We start from the raw sequence: 23,990 nt of genomic DNA, 5'->3' as shown, positions 1-23,990 counted from the left end.
AAAAAGAAAGAAAGAAAGAAAAGAAAGAAAGAAAAAAAGAAAAAAAAAGCAAAACAAACAAACAACCTCCCCCATCCCCAAGCGGTGGGTTGGCGAGGGTCGGGGGACGAGAGTTGCAGTTGCTAAATGGGGTGGAGGCTTCTTTAATCCTGACAGCACGGATGCTAGCAGGGGTCACCGCACATCTGCTCCGGCAAAGACAAAGGGCAAGGTGGGGCGGCGAGGCCGGCGCGGGGCTCCTGCAGGGAGTCGGGCCCGGCGAAGGGGGCCGTAGCCCCGCCGCAGCGTTTAACCTTGACTTCTGCCTCTTGGCTTTCTGGCACCAGAGCAAAGCCCGGCCAGATGGGCGTCCTGATTGTAACGACCCCCCCGCCCCCACCGCGCTCTCTCTCCCCCTCTCGCACAGATGTCGCAGGCTGCCCCCGGGGCCCCTGCCACGCCGCCCATGAAGGCCGCCAAGTCAGCACAGGCTCCTTCACCCTCCCTGCTCGCCCGCCCTGGGCGCCTTGGCGTCCTCCACTCGGCCTGGCCCCGCTGGGACCTGAGCGCCCAGGCCAGCTCCGGGTGTCCCCGCGGGAGTCCCCGGGAACAAAGGCGAGCCTGTGCTCGGCCGGCTGGGGGGCGTCGTCCCTGCAGCTGGTGCGTCCCTCGGGGCTGAGCACCGCTCTGTCCCCGCGGCCCCAGGCCGGGCTGCCCCGCGGGGCGCCAGGGAAAGGCCGGAGGAGGCGGTGGGGGTGGGGAGAGATCTGAGGTTCAGAGACCAGTGCTCCAGGACAACAGTGTCACCCGCGCCCGGCACGTCCATGGAGACAAACCAAGCAGTGACAGGCCGGAGGCGGCTCGACGGATCCATAATTTATGATGTCGTTCTACCAACAGGGTTTGGGATTTCACAAGCTTTGTCTGTTTCCTTCCCATTTGTTGCTTTCTGAGTCCTTTTTGGAGAAGACTCTTGTCCCTTCCAAGACAGAGAGAGCAGTTATTATGTTGAATTAATGATATAAGAAGAAAGTGGGATTTTAATGGAGGCCCGGGTGAGTAGGGTGAGGGGACACGGGTAAAGGGGCAGGTGGCTTAGGCCACTGTATAGTGGACTAACTGTCCCTAGATTACTCAGAACAAAACAAACCCTGTACGTCCTTTAGACACACACAGCACAGCTATCTTTATGCTTCTTTTTAATAAATAAGGCTTTGGGTCGCCATTTTGATTTTCCTCCTGCCGGCCTGAAGTGAACAATCCCCACCCCCTCAACTTGGGTGGCAGGAAGGGAAGAGGTTAATGGCTTCTTACAATATTCTCTGTTGATCTCTGAGAGGACTCTGCTTTGCTGACCTTAGGTGCTTCCAGTTTAGAATTCTTCTGGGACCCTTGGGCAAAGGTCCTGAAAATTCCTTGAATTGTTTTAGTGACTGGGAAGCTTTGTGGATTTTACCAATTTGGGAGCAATACTGACTTTTGTGTGCAACAAAGGATCTGAAACTAGGGAAATTTTTTTTTTCTAGTTACCTCCCCCTCTCTTTCCTTTGAAAACTACATTCTGGACGTGTCCTTTTTGGCATCCAAGGTTGCTAAATGAATTGCTGTGGTGTTCCAGGGAGGATGTGAAATATCAAGAGGTTTTAGAGGACAGGCTCCATCTTGGTTGCTACAAGTACAGGGAAGCCCTCCCTGGTAAAGAAGTGACAGGTCTGGGGAGAACTGTCTGCCCCTCAAGCCAAAACTCCTACAGATGGCTGGGTCACTGTGTGGCTTACAAGTGACCAAGTCAGGCCAAAGCCAGTCTCTGTGGTTCTAGGCAACTGTGCTTAGTCACACGGTTAGTGACCCAGTTGTGACAAGCCTTTATTTCCCCTTTCTCTTTTGCAGCACATCCTCTGTGAAAAGAGCATTCAGTTAACATCTTGCCGGCTTGATTTTAGAAACTGCCCATGTGTATGTGGAAAAGCAAAATTGCGAGGGGGTAGGAAACCGAAGTCAGCCTGTAGGTTTAACTAGGCCTGGAGTTGGTTTGCTGAAAGGGAATATATCAGGGTGTGGAAAGTGGAATTTCTCTGACGGCTGGGGAGAGATGCCTTCCGGGTTCAAGGATAGCTCGTTTCCAAGGGAGTCTGTGAGAAAAAGAAAGGGGCTTCCTGGTTGCTTTGACTTGGCCATTTGTAAAACGAAAGTGGGGCTGAGGGAGGGCAGGAAAGGGAAGAAGAACCCTCAGTTTGGAGGTTTGTGTGGGTTTTTTTTTTTAACTTCTTAAAAATAGCATTTCTTACCACAGGGGCACAGGAACTTGTAAATAAGAGCTGCCAGCAACAGTAAACAAATCAGTCTGGGTCCTTCTACCTAAGTGTGCTTCTCTCTCTCTCTCTCTCTCTCTCTCTCTCTCTCTCTCTCTCTCTCTCTCTCTGTCGTGCAAAACAGAAATCCCCCCCTCCCCTTCAAGGCTTCTTTGCTGGTGTTTGTCCAGGAACAAACAGCCTTTCTATAAAAATGGTCTCCAAAAGTTCAGGAACAAAAAAAGTATCCAGTGTCTGAGTACCCACAAAAACGACCTCTGCCGCACAGGAGCTTTTCTGTCATGAATCTGTGGTCTGCTATCAGAGTCCTTTAATTTCTCTGAACAGAGGGCTCTTTGGGAGAAGAAAGGCTGGGGGTGGGGAAGCGGCGACGGAACCGTCTTTTTTTTCCCTCTTCCTTTGCTGTTTTCTTCCAGTCAGCAAGGAGTGCATGACTGGCTCTGATCTGCCCTAGCGTCTTGCTGAGGTGGGAGCCTTGAAGGGTTAAGGGAGGCCACCACCAGTTTCCCTGCTGAGTGGGACAGCTAGACAGGCCCCATCTCAGAGCTGTTCATAGAAAAGAGACACCCCACTCCTGACACCCTTTATCTCCTTTGGAGATTTTCCTTTTTACTGTGTGTTTAAAATGCTTTTCAGTGATGACTGTCTTTTTTAAGCCATAGGTTTCCTTTAACCACTGGGAATCACTTTCAACCTGGTCAAAGGAAAGGAATGTTAGGGATGGGTGGGGTGGGGGGGCACAGGACACAGACACTATGACTACTGTTTGAGAGCTTAGAGAAAAAAAAAATAATTGTGGTTAACTTTTAACAGCCAACCTCTTGATTTTTGATATTTGGCTACTTGTTTGTGGGTTTGAAGGTTTAATTTCATTGAATTCAGTTTGACACACTTTGAGCAGTCTCAACAAAAGCCACGTGCTTCCTCTGGTGCCCAGATCAGGGGCGGGAACAAGATGCACCATAGCCGTGCTCTTCTGGCAACATAGTCTACTTAGGAAGATCGAAGAAAGAATGTCTGAATTTCACCTCTTTGGTATTGGAGATCCAATTTACAACATGATCCACGCAAGTCAAGTGTTCTGTCATTGAACTAAATGCCCAGACCTGGATATCCTACTTAGGACAACTTTTGGATAAACATAATGTATTTTTCGGATAAAACTTCGGACAGAAAGCCTTCCTCTCATTGGGGGGAGGGGGCTGATATGTGCACTGAGACTAAGCAACAAAGATATTATATGGGGGAGACATGGTTAAAGCAGAGAGTCGGGGTGGACTTGAGCAGCAGAGGAAGAAGGGCTGTGTTATAGGCCCAGGGAGAAATGGTAGAAGATGGTCTTTATCTAGCATTTTCTAGTTCTGTGCTTGCTGGAGCTCTCATCGGGACACTGTCAGGGACTCTGCCATTACTGCAGCTCACAATGCCCTGGCTCTGGCCATCTCAAGCCAGCAGAACCTTGAAGGTCCCACACCAGAGGACCTTTCGCTGTCTGCGCTTGACATCCGTACTCACCAGAGGCAGGAACTGTAGCAGAGCCAAAAGACCGAGTTCCAGTTTGGGAGGGAAGATGTGGACACGCATATCTTACGGAGCAGAGAATCATGGGAAGAAATGTAGGTATGTGACGGGTGAGGAGAGCCACCCACAATACCGGTCTCACTACTATTTATGATCAAGACTAGGTTGTGCCCGTAAGGCAGTCCAGAAATGTGTTTTGCCTTTCTCCAGGTCCTTCTATTCCTCTTGTACCACACTTGGCATTTCCTTCCACTCCCACATCTGTTCTGTCTTTACTCCAGGGGTGCTGGGGTATCTTGCCATCACCATCCCTGGTCTTCTTCTGTGTCTGGCATCCAGGGAGCTGGTACATGCAGTTACTTCCTATGAAGCACCAAACCTGGGACAAAATTCCTGGGACAAGTCCTAACCTCTCCTCTCTCTTTCCCGACCTTTCTCTTCCTAAACTTGGGTTCTTCATGGACAGGGGTGTTCTCGTCATTGGTTAGAATAGGGGCAAGAGAAAGAAATGGAGAGAAAAAGAACCAGGCCTGTGCTCTTGCCTTTTTTTTAATGGGAAGTCAGTGGCAGGCCCTCGCTTAGGAAAGTACCCTAGCAGTGACTCTACATGGCTGCCCACATCCTATTTACCTCAGGGCCCCTGGCTCCTTGCTGGGTGGCAGGGATTTCCTTCGAAGGGCCCTCGGAAGTTGGTTATGAGCTGTCTCCCCTGCTGTACTTCCAGCCCGCCCTGACTGCTGAAAAAACCCAGGGGCTGGCAAGATGGGCATGCCAGTCTGAACACTTGCTGCCAAGCCCGGCGATTTCCCTCCATATTTGTAAGGGTGTGAGCAGAAATGAAGTTGTTAGAGGAGCTGATTGATTACCACGTCTCTACAGTCCTGGCCGTGAGGACGAAGTCGAGATACAAGGGTTTATTCATGTCTTCAGAGTTTCTTAAGAAGGCAATGCACTTCAGATTTGGGGTCTCACTGAGCAATCCATACCTGCTGGCGTTTCTTTCCCCGAAGAAAGAGTCATAGTAGCTATAATTAGTCATGGTGAAGGTCTGCCCATGGCCTGGGTGGTCATATACCGAAGGTTATAGGAATGTATATTTGGGCTACTTAAGCTTCACGGAGGACAGAATCTAAACTGTGGCATGGAGAAAGAGGAAGGGTTCATCAGAAGAGGGGGTACAAAGCACACACAACTCCTTGGGGGCATAGAAGCATGACAGTTTTGAGGAACTGAAGAGGTCCAGCTTCGGCAGATTGAAGGCAGGATGCTGAGAGACAGGATTAGAGAGGCTAATGAGCAAGGCCTTGTAAGCCATGTACATGAGTTTTGATTTTACCTTAAAAGGCAAAGGGAAGCCACTGTAGGGTTGTAAATGCTCTGTGTGTGTGTGTGTGTGTGTGTGTGTGTGTGTACACCAACAAGACTAGAGTGTTACAGGGTCCATCTGGTTGTTAGAGAAGAACGAGACAGGGGGAAGGGAACCAGGTACTATGGGATAGATGAAGGCTATGAAGCCTAGACTACAGCAGAGTAAATGAAGGCAAAGGGGTGGGCCGGTTGGGATGGTATTTGAGAGAGCTCGTTATGGTTGAAGAAGAAAACGAAGAAGAAAAGTCAAGGATAGTCCTAGGCTTCTGGCCTTAAGCAATTAGAGGGAGTATGGCATTCATTCAATGAGGCTGGAAACAAGGGGACATGGAGCATGCTGGGGGTGTGTGTGGAGCCTTTGTTTTTCTGTATGTTGAAATTGGAGTTCCTGAGGGGACAGCCAGGTGGGAATGCACTCGGGAACAGGGAACACCGCTCATCAACAGCAAAGCAACAGCACAGGCTTGAGAAAACGCTTCTCTTATCTGTGTTTATTTATGCTGGAGTCTCAGATCTTCGGTCGTGAGGGAAGAAATTTACTCGAGCTAGCTCAGTTAAAAGAAGGTATTGCTCCAGCACAGCAGGCTTCAAAGAGTGTTGCTCATGGGGAAGCCCTGAGCAGGGGGCAGCTCTTCTGAACTTTGCAGAGCAAAGTGGACCCTCTTTCATTTCGACTCCCCTCCCCCTGCATTGTAGCATACCAGAGCAGATCCATGGAGCCCTACCCTCCACTGACTCCTGTTCTATCCCCTACCTGACCCAGTGGAAGTCTGTGCTGAAAAGATTACCTTCGCCTTTGTCATGGTGCGTCCTTCTCTTTATTCAAATTCTGGGAAAGAGAAGATCTAATTGGCCAGTGAGTGGGGCATTAGCAGCTCCAAGGGCTCTCATAGTTGGTCTAGCTCTCTCTCTCTCTCTCTCTCTCTCTCTCTCTCTCTCTCTCTCTCTCTCTCTCTCTCTCTGTGTGTGTGTGTGTGTGTTGATTCAGTGTAAGGGGTGTGGTTTAGCAGGTTTTAATACCTAGAACTTCTGGTTGAATGTATAGAATGTCGATATCTGCTTGCTTAAGGAGCACATGAAATGACAATTCCTCTCGTGCTGTTGTCTTTCATGGAGCAGGAAGAAAGCCTGAATGAGAACAGCCTGACCATCAGGAACTTCTTGGCTGTCTTACCTATATTGTTCTTTGGGGCCTTCAGTATCTTGGCTGTAAAATCATCGATGCAGTCTCATTTGCTAGGAGAGCGTTAGAGGAGAAGCCACCAAGGCAGGTAGAGGGGAGCACGGAGCGACTGCTCCTTCTCTTGGGGTACTTCCCCTTCCGGTTTGTTGAGCTCACCGCTTATCAGCTTGCAGGAAACCTACTTGTTAAGTCACAGTTTAGGGGTAGTGAGTCCAGTGCTGGAACACAAACAAATGGGTATGGGTTGGACTTATCCTTTATTCCGTCCAAAAGAACTCATAACCACCCTAACAGTTTAGGGAAGTGAGCTAAGGAAGAGTTAGTGAGGCCATATGCATGCCTTTATCATAGCACCCAGAAAGCAGATGCAGGCAGATCTCTGTGGGTTCAGCCAGAGCTTACGGTGAGAAAGAAAGAAGGAAAGAAAGAAAGAAAGAAAGAAAGAAAGAAAGAAACCAAGCAAAAATTATTGAGCAGTACTATCCTGCTATCTATAAAAGATACATACATTTTTTGATTTATAGTATTTAACTTTTGTAGGTTTTTTTCACAGAATAATGAACATACAATCAAAAATAAAAGCTATATACTTTAAAAACATCTGATTTTTCTAGTCTAGACTAGTGATTTGCACTATAATTTCTTTCTTTGGGTCTAGAATATTCTTTTATGACAGAATAGTGCCCAATCAATGAAGATCATGTCTACCAAATCACAAATGTGTTCTAGGTTAGAGCTGGAACATTTTGATATATTATATTTAATACAGGGCTAATGAAACCAAGCGTAAGGCTTCTTTCTCCTTAAAGACCATCCTCTATCCTTATGAGTTATGGTGGCCATTGATTTTACCCTTGTCTTGGTTTCTACTTTGCAAGTGAGTGTTAGGGATTCCAAGGAAGAATGGCCACAGAGAATTTGCTCTATGCAAACACAGGGCTGTTATTAGGGCAAGAAGCACGTCATCTCTGAACCGTTAAGTGAGGTTGAAATGGTGGGGTGTGAGGGAGCGCGACTGGCACATTTCTGACCTAGAAAGAACATTCTAGATGGGACTAGAACAGAAGTAGTTCAGAGTTAGCTCTTTTCAATGGACAGTATATGTAAAAAAAAAAAGTCTCTGGCTTCAAATGAAAGATCACTCTCCTCTGAGCATCAAGGCAGCTAGAGGATCCCTTCAGCAGGGGTCTCATCTCTAACAAAAGCTCAGCTAGTTGGAGTTAACCATCCCGAGAGAAGCAAGGTGCAGCTACTGAGTGTGTCTTGATGTAACGGAACCTCGGGGAACATACGGGAAGAGCTCCAGAGAGGTAGGGGCAGTTTGCAAATGCGCTTGCTGTCCAGGGTGTCTTGCTAGGACAGAATGTCAGCGTCTGGGGAGATATCAACTGCCCGGAGCTCTAGAGGCTGTGAAGTCTAAAATCAAGAAAGGCAGTGTTGGAGTTATAGATGGAGACTTCCAGCCTCATTACTGCGTGGTAGAGAGGTTGGGTTTCTTTTTTTTTTTTTTTTTCCCCGGAGCTGGGGACCGAACCCAGGGCCTTGTGCTTGCTAGGCAAGCACTCTCCACCGAGCTAAATCCCCAACCCCGGGGCTGGGTTTCTTTTACACTGATTTGAATCCCATTTGTAAATGCTCTGACCTCATGACAGTCATCTCTCGAAGGCCCCACCTGCTAATGTCATCACTTTGGGGGTGAGCACTCCACACATGGACCGACCTAGTGTGTGCACTGCATTCTGCCTTAGCCCTTTACCTTGGATCACCTTAGATTATTAACAAACACTTTAAAAGAACAATTGAATAAAAATGTACCACAGTACTGGGGGCAATTTCTGCAGTGGTATCAAGTCTTTGTGACCAGGCATTCGTACAGCGCCTCGCCAGCGTCAGACGTACCCTGCTTTCTGTACCCTGATGACTTTTCTTTTGGGGGAACCTCACCTACATATCCAATGCTCCCTGTAACTTTGGAGGAAAGACATAGAGGCTGTTGAAGAATATTGTTTGTGGGTCTCCTGAGCTCTTCTGTTAAAGGATCGGTGTTTGCGCCATTCAGATACTAATCTTTGCCCTCGGGGTTTCAGTGCTAGGTGTGGAGAAGTTCGTCCCCGTGGTGGCTTTTCATCGGTATCCTCTAAGCTAGTTCAGTTGTACACTATAATGAGCAGTGGCGAGCAGAAACTTCTTGGTTCCCTGCTTCCTCGTCTCTCTGTTTTGGAGATCACATAGCACAGGCAGAGAGCACATTATCTGAGGTCCAGCTGAGGGGCCGTTTGATACGGTTCTCACTTGTTACCACATGGGTGACATCATGCGTCCTTATCGATTTATACCTGATGGGTCCAACATGGATCAGGATCAGCCCGATACATCTCATGATGTCTGACCATTATGGTCGGGGAATATGAGATTTGTTATTCTTAACTATGAACTCCCCCAAGGAAAGACAAATGCTGGGTTTCTCTCGCCTTTTTTTTTTTCTTTTCTTTCCCTTACCTCCTCTACTCTCTTGCTATTTATTGGAAATACTTAGCTCCCTTCCCAACAATACTCACTGAAATCCCAGATCATTCCTGGGGCCCCTGAATCAGTCACCAATTGAGTCACTCTGAGTGAAGGATATTGGAAGAAAAGTGCCTGATGTAGGTTAAGGGGAGGGTCAGAGACCTGACGCTGGGTCGCTTTATAACAGGGCTCCTGGTGTTGGGAGTCTCCTTAAACTCTCCAAAGCCAGCGTTCAGAACCGCAACCTTAGAGTTAGGACAAAGGAATAGAATTCTAGGTTTTATTTTTGTGTGTGTGCATGCGCCTGTTGGTGCGCGCGTGTGTGTGTGTGTGTGTGTGTGTGTGTGTAATTCACGCTTTCCGAGAGTTCCCACACGAAGCTTTCCTTGTTTTTTAGCATCAGCTCCTTCCTTGATACCTTTGTTCTCCAGCCGCTAGCTTGCCTTCCTCCCCCTAACAGCTGGACACATCACCATCCCATTTTTCTATTGGTTGTGACTGAAGTAGCTCGGGGTCAATTATTTCCCCAGCAATTGACAAAGAATCTTGATGAAGAGGAAAGTGACATTGTCCCTTAAACAGCCTTGCTCCCTCTCTCCCTCCCCCTCCTCCCTCTCTTTCTTCGAGGAGCCTAGCAGGGCAGTGGCCACTTGGTCTGGGGAAGCCAGTGGATAACATGTGGGAAGCGCAGGGAAGATTTTTCTTCAGAGCGGAAAGGCAGAAGATCCAGAGGCGGCCATTCCACAGAGACTGCATGCAGGCGACCCAAGTCCTATATTTTGTCTTTGCCAAGCTTTAACAGAAAATGTAGATAGAGTTTCGATGTGAAGCTCTCCTTAAGCCCTGTACTTCTGTTGAAGATTTGAATCCTTAGCAGTGCCAAAGGGGCTGTGGGTCCCTTAAGATTAGCGAAAATGTGACCCTGGACCGCCCCAGAACCTTTCCCCTCCCTCAGCCTCTGCACTCAAAAGACCAGAACTCAAAGCTCTCTCTCTGGTCCATGCGCCTGAAGCCTGTCCGTGGCTTTTGTTATTTTGACTGGGCCACTAGGTAAGTCATTCTAGCGTACTGTTTGAATGGACATTTGGGTCGGCTGGTACTTGGGGAAGACACAAATGATTGATGGTTGTTAGGTGCAGTGCCCTAGCTTCCCAGCGGATTTTTTGTAACACAGCTTCCTAGGAAAGGTAAAACAAAACAAAACCAACAGACGCCTCCTTTTGGTACCCCTACTCTTATGACTAGAGGCTGCCCCACAATTTTACCAGCAGAAGGGACGTGTGTGGGGAGAGTGGGTCCAGATGCTCCTGCAAGAAATATTCATAAGTGGCCTGCATCGACCCACCGCGCGCTGAGGACAGCCACCTGTGCCTTAAGTCTTGTCTGCATCAGGTTCAATCGTACCCCCCCACCCCACCCCCCGCGCCCCTTTCCTCAGCTTTGGGTGGTGGGATAAAGAGCTCACAGATTGCAATGAGACCAGAACAAACCGAAGGGAAGAGCATTTTTTTCTTTTCTCTTTGGGAAGTTGCCCTTCCTGGGTACGCAATGACCCACAGCATGATGATAGGACACCGGGAGACCTTGGGGGCGGGGGCACCTTGACGGTGGATGGACTCCATATCCAACTATGTTAACTCTTTAGGCAGGGTGCTTGTTCTCTGGTGCCCACCCCACCCCCGCTAGGTCCCAGTTGTTGAGCGTACTGGGTACTGGTGGATAAGAGTCATCGCTGGGGAGGGGTCCCCCTTAGGAATCCCTTGAGATGTTGCCAATGAAGGAGCGCCTTGCCCTGGTGCACAAAGGCCACGCTTAATGGATTCTTGCAGATAAAAGAACCCTGCTACCTTTCTTTCCTATAATGGCCCCTGAGGCTAATGTCTTAAAGAGGAAACAAAAGGATTGTTTTACAGTACACAAGTGAGGCAGGCAGCGCAGTAGATTGGAAGTCAGAGTACTAAATACAGGGAGAGGTGGCCCCAGCTTGTTAACCCTTCCCCTCCCGCAGCCCCCAGGTCTCATTTGGCCTTTCATTCGTACCCACCACGAAGAACGCTTGAGTTTGTCGTGCCTGGAAGGGACCGTGAGAAGACCTCTGGCTAGCTCAGTCCTTTCTCTGTTTTCCTGTAGAGTAACAGAGGGCAAAGATCTCTTTTGATTTGCTACAATTTCGGAAGGCAACCGAGTAAAGAGGAACATTTCTTGCGTCCCCGGGCAACTATGCAGAGCCACCTGGATTTTTAGACAGTTGAGACAGCCGCGCCTGGGCCCCAAGTAGCCTGTTCTGGGAGCACCTAATGAAGTTTCAGAGAAGGCAGCAGCGCTACTCCAAGAGCCCAAGCAGCACCCTGGGAGCTGCTCTAAGGTCATCAGGTGTAGGCAGCTTTCAGGTGTGAGTGGTGTATGCACAAGAGTGTGTGTGCCTGCTTACCCCAATGTCTCTGACAGGAAGTTTATATTTGCAAACTCCGTTGCTGCTGGGGGTTGGGAGGGGAGGGGAGAGAGAGAGAGAGAGAGAGAGAGAGAGAGAGAGAGAGAGAGAGAGAGAGACAGACAGACAGAGAGAGAGACAGAGAGACAGAGACAGAGACAGAGGGCAGAGACACAGAGACAGGCACAGAGAGAGTGAGTGGGTGTCGTAGTTTCTTCTGCCTTCTGGCTTTTTGTTCTGGTTCCAGGAGAAGATTTGAAAAAAAAAAAAAAAAGTTAAATAGCAGTTGGAGACAAATGATCTAAGAAAAAAAAAAAAAACTCAACAACAAAAATGCCCACAGGGATGGTTTTTAAAACCCTTTATTATGGAAATCCATTGCTTACACAAAAAGGGAGAGAATGATATTTATTCAGCGGGTCTTCAATTTGAGGGTGTATCAGAGTAGCTGAGCAGAATCCTCTGGGGGGCTTGTTAAAACACAGATTGCTGGGCCCTAGCCCCAGAGGTTATTTTATTTGGGAGACCTGGGGTTGGCCCCAGCTTGAGACTTTGCAACTTGTTAGAATTCCCAGGTGCTGCTTCTGGCTGCAGAGATCCTTATGTAACCCTCTCCTGGCTTCAGCATGTGTACCAAGTTCTCCATTACGGTGCCTCCCTCCCCCTCCCCCAACCTGCTCGCTTTGCTACAGAGTTGTAAAGCAAATCTCAGTTATTCTGTTGTTTCACTCCTGTGGGTGATTTTTTTTTTTTAATTCAGTGGTTAAACAGAGAGGACTGTGAACTATGGGAAATGGTGGAAAAGCTTTTTATAAGCTTCCAGGAAGTCCCACTGCCCTTCTGGTCATTTCCCTGGAGAAGAGTCTAGCACCTCTCTATTAAGCCATGCCTGTCAGTGTAAGTGTGAGACCCTGGGTTCTACCCCCTTTCCCCCCACCTCTTCCCCCTCCATCCCCACCCCTCCAACTCCTACCCCTCCCTCCACCCCACCCCCACCCTATCCAGAGAAATAACCCTTCTCTTCTTAACCTTCATTCTCCTGTGTCCTCATGTACTGCTATGGCTCTTTGGTCCTCTAAAGTGTTTTCCTAACAAGATACCTCAAAGGATGGGATTTCGAGCTAGTTTGAATGCTCCAACTCTTCTCAGAGATGCTGGGTTCTGACTCTGAGAGTACTTCTGGGCTACTTCTGTGTCACTTCTAAAAGTCATTATTAAAAAGGAGATTTCAGCCACAGCTCCTGGGCACAGTTGCCACTGAAGCCCAGAGTAGCCTTGTATCATGAGTAGGTCCTGGCATGGTCTGGCTCTGGGTCTTTCTTTTGCTCCCCAGAGCGGTTGAGGAACACTTTGCATTCCTCTTGATTTGTCTCCAGTGCGAGGTCTCTGCTCAGACTCCTTGACTTTCCACTGGGTCACTTCTAAAAAGATTCTTGGCACTCAGCCTTCCCCTCCTTCATCCTCACGAGGGCCTTATCATTTCTGACCACCCCACCCCCCACCCCCACCCCCACCTGAAGCTTACTCTCAGACAAGCCTCAGCAGACTCCCACGAGGTTAGACGGTTACTCTTCTATATGATGGTGGTCCTCTCTCCTTCCCAGAGTCTCCAGGAAGTCATACACATTTTTTCCTTTCTCCATCTGTTGCTGAAGGAAAGCTCTGGGGACGGTGCTCACTCCTGTACCTCAGAGCTTTGCTCTTACTTTCCTGCCACCTCTTGTTTGTATGTTTTCCTTCCTGCAGCAGCCTGGACTCAGCTGCTATTTTTCTGTTTTCTCCTGGGTCCCTCTGCCTGCCTTTGCTTTTCTAGTCTTTCTCAAAGAAGATTCAAACAGCACGCGCGCGTTTGCTCCTCTTTGGGTCCTCCAGCCCCTCATTCTGTTGGTTGGCCTGTCTGTGATGCTGGCTGATAGAGCAGCATTTCCCTCGTGGTCAGGAAAAGGATGGAGACTGCATGGTGCTGGGTTCAAGGCTGCTTTGTTCATTCGACCAACCTGTGTGAACCTCTGCTCTGTGCCAGGCACTGTTTGAAGGCTTGGAGCATTGAGCAAATCAGACATGTTCCTTCCTTCGACTCGCCCTCCTTCCTGTCTGTTCCATGCTTGTGGATTCAGCCACTAGTGGATCAGAAATATGTGAAAAAAAGTTGCATCTGTGCTAAATATACATGGGCTTTCTTGTCATTATTATTCTCTATACATTGTAACTAATATGTTTTAAACTATAACTAATTTACATTATACTAGGTCTTATTGGTAAATTAGAGATAATTTGACACGTCTTTTTAAAATCTTTTTACCCAGGAACTCTTTTGTTCAACAGTGGCCCAGGTATATAGTTATATATAAAACAGACATAAATTTCAAACCATTCTTTGGTATACATTTAACTTTATTATAGTTATTAAAAGTGAAAGCAACTGGGCAGTGGTGGCACAGGCCTTTAATCTCAGCACTAGGGAGGCAGAGGCAGGCAGATCTCTGAGTTCGAGGCCAGCCTAGTCTTCAGTGTGAGTTTCAGGACTGCCAGGACTACACAGGGAAACCTGTCTCAGTGGGTGTAGGGGAAAATGAAAGTAAATTTACACACTGATGGAATGGTGGGATTATTTACTACCACATGCAGAATGTAATATTAGCTGAATATTTCATAATGCAGGGCTTAGAGCATCCTCAATGTTTTTCCAAGTTGACCGATATTTTGAGTTTTATAAATATTAGCACTAAGAATGCTGTTTTGCATAAATATGGGTACAATATACAAAATGACAGAAATGTATTTCAGAAATTATTGGAAAATGTGTTCTAATCCTAAACCAAAGTTCAATGAGCTATTTTTCATGATATTCAAATTAGCAATTCAAAGTAGCACGTTGCTGTTGTTGATGTTGTTGATGTTGTTGTTGTTGTTATTGTTGCTTTGAGACAGGGTTGTCTCTATTATATATGTGGCCCTGGCTATTCTGGAACTTGCTATGTATGTAGACCAGGCTGGCCTTGAACTCACAGAAATCCATCTGCCTCTGAGAGTACTGAGACCAAATAAACGTGTGCATCATCATGTCCCACACATACTGATTTTTACATTTTACATACGAATCTGATTTTTACATACAGAGGAATGGTAGTAGGAAAATATTCAAAAACTCTGGTAATTGAATAATTGTATTTGTTTGGTAAACAAATAAAAAGTTAGTAAATAAATAAATAATCAAATAGCATCAGAAAACATTTTATATATCAAAAACACCACAATGAATAACACAGGGTCAAATCTGAGCCAAGGCGTGCCAGGCAATGTCTGGGTGGGTTCTGTGTTTTGTGCTGGCGTTGTTGGGCACAGACATGTGCTGTACATATATTGTAATACATATTCAGAGCCAAGTCCACAGTAAAGGTGTGGCATCAGAGGGGACTGTCAGAAATGCCTCAGATTCCAGATGTGTTTATTTTGAATTGATTTTAATTTATTGTGTGCCCGGCCTATTGTGAGTGGTGCCATCCCTGGGCTAGAGGTCCTGGGTTCTACAAGAAAGCAGGCTGAGCAAGCTAGGAGAAGCTTGCCAGTAAGCCTCCATGCCTTCATGGTCTCTGCATCAGCTCCTGTCTCCAGGTTCCTGCCCTGTGTGAGTTCCAGTCCTGACTTCCTTTGGTAATGAACAGCAATATGGAAGTGTAAGCCGAACAAACCCTTTCCTCCTGCTCATGGTTCAAGGCACTGTGGTTTAAAGCATGGGAGAGGATGTGTCACAGGCAGGCTATGTGCAAATACAGCGTCAGTTTATACAATGGACTTGGACATCCCAAGATCCTGAGGTCATCAGGGAGTTCCTGAGGATACTGATGGAGACAATGTAGCCGTGAAGATTATATCGTCTGGTCTACAAGGCAGTAACTGGCAAGTTGGAAAGTGTCAAGTGCCCAAGTGAAAACCGAAACAAGGCAGGCAGGATTTGCGCTATTTTTAGACTCTGTGGCCAAGAAAGGCTTCTTAACTGAGGAGTTATATTGAGGAAAGTCTAGAAGCCCGGGAGGACATCTTTTGGGTGAAGGCATCAATAATAGAACCTGATAGAACCAGGTGGGAAGTTACGGGAAAGGTGTACGGAAAGAAAGATACTTACTTGCCTTCTAAAACAGCAGTTGTTACAATCTCTGAATTAGTCCTCATGCTCTAGTGTCTCGGCTGGCTTTGATGTTTGGTTTTCCAGTTACCCACTTCCTTTCTTCAGCTCTAGTGTGGAGGTAAGGCCTGAGGGAAGCTTAGCTTCTTATTCTCTGGGGAAGCCTGAGGAAGCACAGTGGGCAGGGCTAGCTGGCTGTTCCTAGTTCTGGGTTCTTGGGACTTCAGTAATAATGCACAGGAAGTGCTAATTCTCAGGCCGATCTTCTAATGAAAGGAGGTGACAGCGGTCACGAGAGTCCCCAGAAGAAAGGGGACAAACCCAGGCAGAAGCTGAAACTAGGCTGTAACCACAGCCAAAAGTGCTGATAGTCATTAAAGTTGATGTCTTTTACGAACAGCAAGCATTTGAGGTGCTGTGCTCCTGAGTCAGCCAGAATCTCACGTGTTCAACAGGTAGTTGGCGCTGTGGAGCCTGCCCTTGGTCTTACTGATCATTGTGACTTCTCAACCCTCCAGGCCATTTTAGGTACAGGGCTGTAGGTGGCAGAGGCCCCTTCGCCCAGTCTTGTCTATCAGTGGTCATGTTCCTCGAGCTTCTACTTCCTTATGAGTGCTAAGGAGAATAAGGGGAAAATAGATTGCTTTATTTAATTTTCTCATCTCTTGGTGAGGGGCCTTGTGAACCTTTCCCCTGATGTCCACCTGCTTGGTTCTCTGTGGTTCTCTTTGTTGTTGTTTAAGACTGGCTCCACTGACATATTAGAACACCTGGCACTCCCCCCACCCTACCCCACCCCCAGAGCTGACAGTGGAAGCTGTTGTTTCAAATCCAAAAGCAAACAGTAGGCCACAGGGCAGCTGGCCTCCCCAGGAGCACAGGTGAATGGGGGGGGAACAGTGGCTTACTTGTCCTGGAAAGGGGCCATTAGAGGTCTGATCCCCAGGGACTGGCTTCCTCTTACAGCTTCCCCGGAGCAGCTGTGCTGAGAAGGAAGATGCTTCTTGACTCCATTTTGGAAGAGTGGAGAGGCTGTCATCCAGTCTTCTCTTTTCAGGACGATTTCCAGAGGCAGCCGTTCCACTCAACCACGTGTCCGTGTCCCAAGCGCACGCACACAGCATCTTTAGCGACTGGCTGGCAGGAAGGGAGACAGCGCTGAAGGAAAGGATGTGGTTACGCTTCAAAACCCCAGTTCTGTTAAAGGATTTAAAAAAAAAAAATGGTTGCAAAACACATTCGCATTACAGTTCAATAGGTTTGAGCCCATTGAAACATGGCGTTTATGAACATATAGTATGAGTGTGTGTGTTTCTGGGTATTACTAGATGCAAGAGGTGGTGTTACACGCTACGCTTACACGGTCAATGGTTGTTTAATGAGATTAGTACTGTTTTCCAAGAAAATTATTCCATGTTCCTGTATTGGCTTTCCAGGGCTGCCATAACCAAGTGTCATAGACACGCTGAAGTTTATTTCATACAGTTCTGAAAGGCCGAGAATCCAAGGTCAAAGTGTCCTTGGCTTGCAGATGTCTTCTTGTGTCTGTCCCATGCTCTTTTACAAACTTGCCAGAGATACTGGATTTATGGCCCACCCAGAATGACTCTATTAACATCACCTCTTTTAAAGGCCTTGTCGCCAAATCCATCCTCATTTTTGAATAATTGGGGCTAGGGATTTAATATATAAAGGTTTATGTGGAAGAATAGCAGACCTCCGACTTGAACCCCTTTTGCCTTAACCACCCATCAAGGACCCGGCAGGTGTACCATGTGCCTGGCCACTTGTTTGCTTTTCAGAATTAGTCCCACCTTGGTTCCTTCCTCAAGATGAAGAACAGCCAACTGTAAAACTAAAGCCTGCTGCGCACGCTGGTGGAGTTAAGGTAACTAAATTTGTTTCTAGGCATGGAGGGCGTAGCGTAGTGGTGGAGTAATTTCCTGACATAAAAGGACTAAAGGAAAAACACTTTCTGTTTCATGAGTTTTACTGTGGCCTGTTCCATCACCCTTATCATTAAAAATCACAGGCACAGATGTTACCCTTAGTATAGTCATAGTCTCCTCGTGTTGGAGTAGGAAGCCCAGATCTAGGGCAGGGGACAGAGTGAGCTGCCAAGGCCCGCCCAACCCCAGCCAGGTTCTATTTGCTCAACTGGGCAGGTGAAAGCCCCTGGGGTTTGAGGGTTGGCCTGCTTCTTGGATTTATACAGGCAATGGAAAGAGACCGGAGTTATTAAATGAGATGGCCTCTGATCACGAGTTGGGACTTTTCTACTTTTCTCAGAGAATACTTGCCTTTGTTTGTTTTTCTGATCAATCTCGAAACCAGTAGCGCAGACTCCTCCGCGGCCTCCACCCACCAGCTTCCTTCACAACTCCGCCCACAACACCCAGGCCCAAAAAAAAAAAAAAAAAAAAAAAAAAAAAAAGGAGCCGAGAAGGCCTGAGGATTCTTCCTGATTCTAGTCAATGTACTTTATCCCCTAGAAAATAGTATAAAGGGCCCACTACAGCGCTGCTGGCTTCAACAGGAGGCGTGGGTGGGCCGGCTTTTCCTGGCTCGCCACTGGATCACCTCCACCCAGCTGCTCCGGAAAGCTCCCGCCAAGGCCCACCCGGGAAGTGCTGCCCAGTGCGCAGGGGCTGCCCGTCACCACGCATTTGCAGCAAACACCACTCTGAATTTCGAGTCTGATGTGAACAGACATTGTAAGTTGCACCAATGTCACCCGAAGGCCAACTAGTGACTTCATTAGTCAACTGTTTCCTTATTGCAATTAAAATGAGGATGGCCAGATGTTTATTTAGGTTTGAGGAAGGATGCGGTATTGTTTGATACGTGAGAGAGTTACTGAATGTGTGTGTTAAAGTAATTCCCCAGAGTTCTGAGATAGATGGTGTATTTCTCAATGACACAGACTCCCTTGGCCATTCCTTACTGTCAAGATCCAACTTGCCATCTGCTCTGAGATGCCCTGGGTCTCTGCCCAGGATTGTCTAGCAGAACGCACATTTTCTCTCGACTTTGCCATCCCTTCCCATTTCCCAGCATACAGCACTACCTGCTGTTGCCTCCCTCGGCTTCTTCAAAACACAGTGCGCTCATGAGACATGATTTCTCTTCTAGCTTAGCAACAGTCTGGAATGGTTTTTGTTTATTTTTGTTTATTTTTTTTCTCCTTCTGGAGTAGCACCATTAATCTCAAATTCTTTTGTTTGGTGATTTTTTTTTAAATGTGCTAAATACGCACAACATAAAGGTTTATCATTTTCACCACTCTGACGGGCACAGTTCAGTGGCAAATCGTATGCGGCATTTACAGTGTGGTCCAACCGTCACCACCATCCACTCAGAAACTTCCTCATAAACTCAAACATGAACTTGGTGCCCGTTAAGCATGGACTGTCTGTCTGTCCTTCTTTGTCCCAGCTCCTAAATGCTACTTTGTGAATAAGCCTAGTCCAGGCACTTCGTCTGGATGGAGTCATCCACAGCCGTGCTTTGGTGACTGGCTTATTTCATTTAGCCTGAGGTCTTCAAGACTTACCCGTGCTGTGCCATGTTTGAGAACTTCCTTCCTCATCAGGGAATCACATCAGTGTCTTTTTCTAGTCTACGGATTGCCATATTTTTGTAATCTACGGATTGATCTTTTTATTGTTGCTATCTGTCAGATTTTGAGTAAAATGCTAAAAAAAAAAATCCACCTTGCAAGGATCTTTTCCTGCATTTTGTTGATGGTTTGGGGTGTGTACGTAGTAGTAGGAGCATAGGCTTGTGTATCATCCTATATCTAACCTCGAGGTTTTCCCCCAAACAAAGCATTTTTAAATACCTCCTCATAGGTCAGTATTTTCACAAGTGGAATGACTTCTTGGTGGAAGGAGGACACTTCTCTGAAGTGCCCTCTCTGAAGGTATCTTGTGGAACCACCTGCTTCCTTGATGAATAAGCTAGCTGGGAAAGGATTGGGAGGTACCCCTTGCCAGACAGGAAGGACCCAATCCTGTCTCTATACTTAGCACATTTGTTCTCTTGAATGGCTTCACCTATACACTCTAGGGAATAGTTTCTAAATGAGAAAAGTGTTTAATGAGTAGCTAAACAAAATGTGTCCTGCACACGCAAATAGGACTTGCTTTTCTAATGACAAGAATGCTTAAGTTCTTTAGCTATCAAGACCATGGAAAGAAGACAATGTTGGAAAATGCTTGGCACAATTCCTGTTACGGCTGAGCTTTCAATCAATATTAGACAGTTGTCATTACTGTATTTATAGATGAAGGGGCCCAGACTCCTGGAAGCTAACAGTCATATGGCCATTTCACAGCATTCCTTTGATTGGTTTTGTATATGGCTGGCTTTCCATATCTACAGTATGTTGGTAGAGCTCTTAGTTTGCTAGTGACTTCTCTTTTTCCTACAATTCCCTTGGTCTGCTTTCTGTGGCTATTACTAGATAGTACAGACTAGGTAATATACGAAGAATAGAATTTTATGAAGATTCTGTAGGCTGGGCATGTAGGAGCATGACTGGAACCAGACAAGGAACTTCTGCTATCTCAACAAATGAGATTTTTTAAAAAAATATATACTTTCCAAACAGAGCAGCACTATTCATGAGTGTCGTTTGCTGATAATTCTTTGACACAGCTATCATCTTTGAGTAGTAGAGTGACTTGGCATCATCCCACTTTGCTACTTACTAACCATGTGACCTTCGGCAAGCCAGTGCATTGGCCCACGCTGTGGTCAAAGCCATGGAACACATGTAAGTGAATACTTATGCCAGAGTTCTCAGTGAGGGACAATTTCAAGAGCCATCAATCCAAAGAAACAGACCTTAAGATAGGCCAATAGCATCAGCAGCCAAAGCCAGGGTGCTGCGCTCTCTCCATGCATCCCCACTGCTTAGATGTTATAATGCAAGGCTTTGAACTAATGAAACCGGGTCCCTGCCTTTCTGTGCGTGCCTAGGAAAAATGGTCATAAGGAATAGGTGAAGCCTTGGATCTGCCTCTCTCTTGGAAAGGAATAAAGGATCTCGAGCGGTCTCGTTCTGCCTATGAGTAAAGGGCGGAGACAGTTCACCTAGTCAAGTTCAGATATTCCCGGGAAGAGACGGTTCCTTTGGAAAAGCAAACTCATCTCTGGCAAAACAAAAAAAGCAGAAGTTGAACTGCTTCACAGAGGCACTGCCCTCCACTGGTCTCTGGAAAGGAAGCAGCATCCTTAACCCTTGGGATTTGAGTGGGTGGTACCTGGGAGTGTCAGTTTGTCTTCTCAGGTAAACTAGCTACTCATATCCTTATCCAGGGCACCTTGCACAACTGATCCGTTTGAAGGTGCCACCTCCAAGAGTCTGCAACATACTGAGTTGTTGTGCCTTGACATAACTTTGGAGATAGCCTTGGTAATTAATGCTTAGAATCACACAAGGCCTGGTGGCTCAGGGTTTGTAGAATCTAGAACCCTTCTTCAGATCAAACAGCCTCTCCACAAATTTCCCAAGTCCACTGTACTTTTAGGGTTTGAAGGAGATTGTGGGTGACATCCTCCACATCGGTTAGACCTGCTCCCAGGTGGACTGACAAAGGTTCGATCCCTGTGACTGACTTATGCCTCAAGGGTTGTAAGTCATTGACAGTTCTATGCGAAGTAGTCTTTGTCTTCCTTTTGGGCTTTACATTCTTCTCTTGTACCACATAAATACCAGCACTCATTGTGTTCCCAACAGGATTCTAAGCCCTTTCACGTTCTCTGAAGGCTGATATCAGTATTCCTCTTGCCCAGCCACTGATGGAGTGCTCACTCACTCATTGGTCTCTAATGACTTCGAAGGTAACTTTACAGCCAAACACCTCAGCAGCATGACCTATCACCTCTTCCCAAATGGAGTTGATAATTCCATCTGGGATCAAGATCCCTCCTCACCAACATTCTTGAGGGTCTTGCTCTGTGACTATGCCCTTTCTCTTGTGATCTACCCACTCCTATACCTGGGTGTCTTCCATAACAAGAAGAAAAGCAAATTCCAACTTCAGCCTTATGTCATCTTTAACTTACCTCCTATCTTGTGTGATAACTTTTTTTGTAGTTTGGCTCCATCACTGGTATCCATGAAATATGGTCTTTCCAAGGCCGCTATACCCTCCAAGTTGTTCAGTCCAGTGGATGCTCTGTCTTCTCTCTTCTGCTGCAACCTGCATAGCTTAGAGATTGACACAACTGCAGTGACAAACAATACATACAGAAAAGTGTCTCAGTTGGGTTTCATTGCTGTGAAGAGATATCACGACCAAGGCAACTCTTATAAAGGACAACATTAAATTGTGGCTAGCTTATAGGTTCAGAGGTCCAGTCCATTATCACCACGATGGGCAGCATGGCGTATGGGTAGGCTCGGTATTGGAGAAGGAGCTGAAAGTTGACATCCTCAGACAGCAGGGAGAGAAAGCCACACTTGGTGTGGCTTGAGCATCTGAGACTTCGAAACCCACCTCCATTAGCATACTTCCTCCCACAAGGTCACATCTCCTAATGGTGCCACTGCTTTCTGGCCAAGCATTCAAACACTTGAGTCTGTGGGATCATCATTCCCATTCAAACCACCACAGTGGGAATCAGATGGGCAGCGGGCTTTAATGAAGACACACCGGCAGCCTGGAAACTCATTGTCTCTGTTCCCATGTGTCTGGGCTTTGGAGTCCTTGATGTGGTAATGTGTATGTCGATAATGCACATTCACTGAGGATTTCATCTACACCCCACAATCTTCCATAGGGGAGCTTGTCCGTGCTCCCCACTCTCTTCTGGTAGACTCGCTTTCTCTGGCTTTTCCACACTCTGTATAGTTCTGGGCTGCTGTGATGATTAGTTTTATGTGCCAACCGGATTGGGCAAATGTCACACTCATGCATGGTTCAACACTAAGGTATTTCTGGATAGTGTAGGAAGGGAATCGGTAGACTGAGTCAAGTAGGTAGGTGGTCCTCATTCAATCCATTCATGATTTTAACAGAAGGAAGGACTATGTAAAGGGACATTCGTATTCTTTGTGAGGGACACGGCTGGGACATTGGCCTTCTCTGGACCTGAAGTAGAACTTAGCTATCGGTTCTCCTGAATCTCAGAGCTTTGGACTCAGTATGAAATTACACTGTTGATTCTTTGAGTCCTTAGCTTGTTGATTGTGAGTCAGCTTGGACTTCTCAGACTCAACCATCGCTTACTGAAGGCTCCACCCGCACCCCAAACCCCCTAAATCAATGGCTCTAGCTGGAGGCCAAGTATTGAAAAAATGAGTCTGTAAGGGGACGATTCAGATTAAACCACAATCCCACGCAAAGCCCAGATAAAATGAAGCTTGACAACCACTGTAGTCTCATAGAAGGCCCATTTGTTTTGGGTTAGGTTTATTAAAGTTTAATTTATAGGAATAATACTATTCTTAGATATACAGCCATATGAACGTTGACAACTGCCCTGCCATGTAATTGTTACCACTAACGTGACACTGAGTGGTTCTGTCACTGAGAAAGATTCATCTATCCCTCCTTGTGTTTAATTTTTCCTCCTGTTTCTCATTCTGACACCCACTGACCTGAATTTTGTCTTGATATCTTTGTCATTTTAGAAAAGCTGCTCTGACTTACACAGTCATTTTATGTCTTATCTATGCCGTTTAGTCACTAGTGATATTTCGCAGCGTGTACACTGGTTTGCTTTCTATTTGCCGTGATAAAGACCAGACCAAATGTGACTTAGGGAGGAAAGGGTTTATTTGTCAAGGGTCTCACACTGTCCACCAGTGAGGGAAGTCTAGGCAGCAAATCTGGAGACAGAGGCTAATGAAGAATCCATGGAGGAATGCTGCTTACTAGCTTGTTCTTCATGGTTCCCTCGGCCTACTTTTAAAAATACAACTCAGGACCACATGCCTAGGGAGAGCGCCGCTCATAGTGGACTGACCCACATCAGTAGTTAATCAAGAAAATACCTTACAGACTTTGCCTATAGGCCATGATGGAAGCATTTTCTCTATTGAGGTTCTCTCTTCCCAGATGACTCTAGCTTGTGGCAGGTTGACAGAACTCTAACTGCGCAGTGTGAATGCTAACATTTATTTAATCATTTTCCTTTTGATGTGTTATTTGCATGCTTCCCAATCTGGGCAGCTGTTCATGAAACTTCTAGAAACAGGCTTTTGTGTCCGTAAGTTTTCTTTTCTCTTCTCTCTCTCTTTCTTTCTTTCTTTCTCTCTTTCTTTCTTTCTTTCTCTCTTTCTTTCTTTCTTTCTTCCTTGAGTAAACTTAGAAGAAGCAGGTTTTCTGAGTCACATGGTAAAGCGTGGTTAATTTCCTAACAGTTTTCCAACATGGCTGCTGTTCTCATGAATGATGGATGAGACTTCCATTTCACTGCATGTCCTCATCAGTACCTGTTTGTCTGGTTTTTAAATCTTTAGCCATCCTGATAGTATGTGTCTAGGAGGGGTGGGAGGAAGTGGGTAGAGACGCAAATCATTGGCAGTTAAGTCTCCTTTGGTAATTTCTG

General features: G+C 46.6%; 1 pseudogene; it reads left to right on the top strand.

Annotated features, from left to right (window-relative positions):
- Nucleotides 1-406: 406 nt before the first annotated feature.
- Nucleotides 407-23,990, top strand: part of LOC116903246 — a 31,019-nt pseudogene continuing 7,435 nt past the window's right edge.

This window comes from Rattus rattus, chromosome 1 (genome assembly GCF_011064425.1).
Source record: "Rattus rattus isolate New Zealand chromosome 1, Rrattus_CSIRO_v1, whole genome shotgun sequence".
Taxonomy (NCBI): Eukaryota; Metazoa; Chordata; class Mammalia; order Rodentia; family Muridae; genus Rattus; species Rattus rattus.
The sequence above is the reverse complement of the archived record's forward strand: the minus strand, read 5'-3'. Positions and strand labels throughout refer to the sequence as shown.